The sequence below is a fragment of the Symsagittifera roscoffensis genome, chromosome 7 (genome assembly GCF_963678635.1).
Source record: "Symsagittifera roscoffensis chromosome 7, txSymRosc1.1, whole genome shotgun sequence".
NCBI lineage: Eukaryota > Metazoa > Xenacoelomorpha > Acoela > Convolutidae > Symsagittifera > Symsagittifera roscoffensis.
Window position 1 is genome coordinate 54116270 of NC_087068.1, and position 6000 is coordinate 54122269.

Here is a 6000-nt window from a genome sequence, read left to right on the forward strand (position 1 = left end):
CAAACAAAACACAAAGCCAAAAGTAAACAACACTGAATCCCTACGGAACAAATCAAGCTGAGCTGAGTAAATAAAAATCGCCCTAAATAGACCGTGGGCGCAAAAGTTGCGTGTCAAATGATGCGACGAAAGAGGGAAAAATCTCCCTTGAATACCAGATAGTTAAGATAGCCGTATCTAAATGGTAGTTTCTAAATGTGTCCAATTTACCAATCATGTTTTTCTGTTTTATGATGTGTTTTTCTGTGATTTATGATGAGTGATAAATGCACCATGATTTCAACATTAGTACACGCCCCCAGGTCACCAAAAGAGTCAATTTTTGGTACGATTTTACGACAAGCTTTTTTGGTCAACGAACCCTCAAATAGTTTTTATAAAAGAGCCTTTGGCGTCAATTTACACTAAATTTAAGCATGAAACAAGAAGCTAATTTTCAAATTTGAGCATGGCTTTTGTCATTCTTTGTCCTTGTTTCTCAAATTTCTCCCTCCAGCGAAGAAAAATAAGTCAAGATAGGGTCGCTTTAAAACAAAAAAAAAGATAGCCGGTTGCCGTTCCAAGTAGAAGAGAATGCCTCTATGACAGCCCTGTGCTATGCTGTGACGGTCTCAAGCCCGTGAAAACAGCAAAAGTTTGGGTATAGCGAGCTCTGCAAAATTAGACAGAAACCAGGATATCTATCTCGGGAGCTTCATACAGCTTAGCGGAGACTTCACATGCCGGAGTGAAAAAAAAAGTAAGAAAAGCATGCGGAAACTTCAATAGCCTCAAAAATTTCTGTAGCCAGTGAGAAATACCGGAGAAAAAAATGCAAAGTCTTCAGTGATTGTGTTAGAAATACGCTCCTTAGGGAAAAGAAACTTAACCAGTTAAGGTCGCTGACTTACAAAGATTGAAAGGTTTGCAAAAAGATGCCTCAGAAAATACTACACTGCACAGAGGATACGACCTGCCTACAGATCGCCTCAGGGAAAAAAAGCGAATATGATCTCCGGATGGAGCCGAGCGAGATGCCAATTCAGTTTTCGATCGATTTCAACATAAGAGAACATTGGAAACGGTCCTTTGGTGAATCGAAGAAGTTCTGGAGAAAACTTGTGCAAGATAACGTGATCAAATCCGTCAAGCTCCCACAATGCATTGGAAAAAATTAGAAACAGAGTGGCTTAATTTATGCAAAGAAACTGACATGGATTGGAAGCGATGGAGAGCTCTAGCTTGCGCTTTTGTCAAGGAGGGTAATAGGCAGCAGTGCCTTTAACGCCCTACTTGGTCTTGGACTTGGAGAAGAGAATGTTGCTACCAAGCTGGATTTTGAATGAAAATTAAACACAGAGGCGAAGCCAAGCTTCGCAACACTTGCGTTAGCACAAAATATATCATAACAATCTAATGGATAAAAGCATGGAGCCACAGAATCAAAACAGTATTCGAAATGAAAATAGAACAAGACTGCTCGTATCAGGGCGAAGCCCTGAATGTTCCGACTGCCTTTTAAGGTTTATGGAGCAGTAATAAAATTAAAAAATTAAATGAAATTTAAAAAAAAATGAAAAAACAATTTTCTAAAATTATTTATGAAAAGCATCCCCCCACACGCCATATACAGTACAAAGAATCTAATTCGCTCCTTGTAGCAAACCAATTATGACAAATAGGCTTCTTTCAACCAATTTGGAACGATTTCTAAGACGGATTAACTCTCCGCTTACGCGTTAGAAGCGCGAAATATATCGCGCGTTAATTTTCCCAAATTGGCCAAAATGACAACCTTTAAACCCCCGTAACTTTACGAAAAATGATCACAGGTGAAATATCTTTTCAAATATGAGCTCAGGACAACAATACTTTTCGAATGATATAAAAAAATTCCGTCAAAAATGGCTAGTTGAAAAGTCGAAATTTGTCTGAAGAAAAAAAAACCCACCCCGAGCACAAATATTCCGTTACTTTCGTACCGAAAGTCGGAACAAAGCCAAACCATTCTACAAAAAATCAAAACATTTGGTTCAAATGATATTCAACTCATGAAATACAATTCGTAGCGTTAAGTTAGCATGGAGATAAAATTTATCGAGCGATAAAAATCAATTAAGGATTATAAGGATGTTAATTAGGTAAACGTCCATTTAGCTGAACAAATTAAATTTAAAATTTGTGTTTTTTGAAAACTTTCATAGCCCCAAGTTGTGACATGCCTCGGAGCTCAAATACTCAACAAAATATATTTGCTTTTTATACAAATTATTGTGAAATAACTAAACCGATACAAAAACAAATCAAAGGATCAAAAAAATAATAGCAAAAATGGAAATAATACGAATCCTTGAATCTCGTTTACCCTCATTTCTACAAAATTTAGACACGCCGCTCTGAATAAATGAAAATTTCCAGAGCTTAGAAGAAAACTTATGCAAGATAAAATAAAATAGCCTTGTTTTGGGATAAACTTTCAAATTCTAATTATAAACATTAGTTTAGTCGGGCATTTCACACCTACACCAAATAAGAAGGTCTTGGAAGTTACCGAGGTTTCCTAATAACTACAACAAGCTTTTTCAATATGATTTTTAGTCTTCGTCTTCGGAAAAGAGTCTAGTTCCTAATTACAAATTTGCTCTGAAAAGAGAAAAAAGATATCTAAAAATTTCTATTTAAAAAGATATTTCCTCTTTGTTTAAATTTTTTAAATCTAAAATTATGGAGTTTTATGGCTAAAGAATATAAGAAAAATAGAAATTGTTCAAAATTGGCGAATGATTAGATTAAAATGCCAGACTGCGATTTCCAGTATATAGAAATTGTCTGAAAAATGGGAAAGTTGAAATCAGTTTTTTTCCTCATTAAAATCAGTTCAAATTTAATGAAAAAATGAAAATTATGAAAAAAACTCAGGATCAAATGGTATTTTTCTGTGATATGCGTTCGAATAGTTTTATGAAGTAGTTCAAGTAGGCCGCTGAAAAATCAGCAAACACTACAGCTCCTTTCCACTCTTTAAAAAATCGAAATAGGAGCATATAAGTGTTTTCGATCTACAAAAATTAGTGCGAAATCAAAAGAAACTTTTGTTTAATTGAACACACGCATTTATGTTTCATGTTGCTCCTTAGTATTGTTGAAATTGAAAAATCTTATCTTCGGTACGAAACTTTTTTCCGATGCCAAATTATCAGATAATTTGAAATAAGCTGATTTATAACAACAAAGCTATTATCTAATAAATCGGCTCTGTTTGATTGGCTCATTTTTGAACATTTAAGATCATCTTATCTCCACGATTTAATTTTGTATATATTGAAAAAAATGAAGATTTCAGTTTCAGGAGAATCAACAAGAAAAACAACTACTGTATTGAAAAACCTTTCATAAGTTATTGAGCAGCTACTACGACCACAAAACGTTGGTGGAAGCGATTCAAGTTGAAGACATCAAAAGTTGTTATAGACTGCAATTTTTGTAACTTTTGAGCGAATAAGTTTTTAAAAGTTGAATTTTTACATCAAAACCGACCTGATTACATTTTTAAAAATTACTAAAGATTTTTTTGGTGTTTTAAACGGCACAAATTTAGTCAAATGTGCCTATAAAATATAAGCTTAAATCGCTGATGCCAAAAATAGCATTCAATTTATTCTAAGATAATTTAAAAGGATAATTTACGAAGTCAGGCCAAGTTATTAAAAAATAACGGGACTAAATCAGCGGCACTTTCGATTACAATGAATAATACTTACAGCTCAACTAAGAAAAATATAGTCAGATTAGCAAAAATCCAATAATTCGATTTCCTCGAACTTTTTTTTCGTATAAACTGCAGTTTAGAAGGTAAGGCCGTGTCTCGAACCCAGAAAATTAGGTTAGGGTGCAAGGCAACTGCGTCGCCTCTAAATCAAGTGGGAAACAGGTTGTAAGTTTGTAAGGTTCAATGCTAAAGCCTTTTCAGTATCTTACCGATTTATAAGAAAAATATTTTCACGGAGAAAAACTCTAACTCCCAATTACGAAAAACTGTTCGCCATTGTAAATATCGTTTTCGCAAGTTTCAACTAACATAGATTGAACGTTTTAGAGATTTTGAAAAAACAAAAGCTCTGTATGGGGAAAGGGAGCGGCTCAATTTATCATCAATAACTCGTGCTTGTTATTTTTTAGCAGCTCCAAGACATAGTCATTAAAAAAACACACATAATTAATACACGACTTATCGTTCGATTTTCTCTCCTGTCAGGAGTTAGAGAAAAAATTTATGGTTTTATGCTCAAATTTGATACGGAATTCAAAAAATTCAATGCGTTCGGCGAGTTTCAACTAACATTACTGAAGAACTTTGAACATTTTGAGAATTTAAACGCTTTTTATTGGAAAACTAGCGCTTCAGTTTTATGTTTAACAGCTCCTGTTTTTTATTTTTAAAACCATTAAATCAAATAAATACTATTGACCATGAAATCACAGCTTCCCAGACTAACAAATCGACTATTCAAATTGAAAGTTTTTGATCCAGAAGAATTTTCTAGGAATACTGCGTTTTGTTTCAGTACAAGGTAAATGTAAGATTTCCGCTGTTTTTTTTCAACAACATTGGGGATAAATTTGGGGATAAAGTTGAGCCCTTAATGTTGATATAAACCTAAATTAAAATGATAAATTAAATAAAGCTGATATTCGACTCATTGCATACATAATTGATTGAACTCGCTTTCAAACTCTAGAAAAAAAATTGACTGCCCCAAAAACTTTAAGAGATTGTCACAACGGTGATCATCACGAACTTTTATAAATTGTTTCATTGCTCATGATTGCAAGGTAGCATTTGAAAATATTTTCAAGCCAATTTATCCAAAAGGGAAGGAGCAACAAACGAGCTGTTCAGCTCTTTACGGAAAACCGCTGTTGTGCCCGGCGGGTTAAGAATTACTCCAACTTTTTGGCTATAATAACAATTATTATGCCGTTTCTTGTATTTTTTTTTCATTACATGGTAGGTTTTTGATGTAACGATTTTTTGATAGCCTATAATATGCTTCTCGGCTGTATAATTTTAAGTTCTCCTGTTTTATTTATACTATTTTTGAATTTCTATGACTCTGATCTTTGCTAAATTTTTTCTATAAGCGAAATTGTATGTCTAGTTTTTTGGCAACCCCAGAAAATAATTTTGTCGCATTGGGATGAAATTTTGAAATCGAACATTTTTATGCTGAAGTTTTGATAATTGTTGATGATTGGGCCGTTGCGTTTTGAGTGTAGGCTGATTCTTTTAAAGTCAGGTATGGATCTGCGAAGTTAGTGTGACCTACATTCGAGCCTGTTTTGACTCTGATTCGACCCTGATTCCATATCAGACTGAAATTGTATACGTTGATTCGACCCTCTGAATGAAACCAAGCCCGTTATTTAGGCCTGGAAACGTTATATGTTCGGCCGAGATGTTTATATTCATGCTTCTAACAGCTGGAACCGAGACGATTAATACAGGCGATTGATTTATGATAGAATTCTAAGTAGTTGTTATTAAGAATACTGAAGAACAATTTTTGATCACTGTATTTTAAATAGCCGGAGAAATTCGAAGACACATTTTTATTCTGATTTTCGCCAAATGGTTTTGAGTTAGAAAACTGGGGTAGTTTTTGTTAACTGGCCCAAGATTATCAAATTGTTAAATGAGCTTCTGTTTTTGAATAAAAATTAATATTTTCTTTCGCTGGACTTGAGTTAAATCGGATCTCTTTACAAATATCCCCACTTGGGAGCCTAGTAACGAATCCCCCCATAGAGAAATAAATCAATGGTTTAGCATATGAGAATTTTATACCTAGTTACGAATCTCTTTCAGCCCCCCCCCCCCCCCACGCTTGCAAAAGGGGGATATAGTTAAAGAGATCCGTTAAATAACTCAGATTAGAGCATTGTGATCTATCATTTAAAAAAAGATCAGTTTTGGGCCGTAAAACAGAAAAGACCCAAAAACTGTTCATTTCTGAAGTGGTT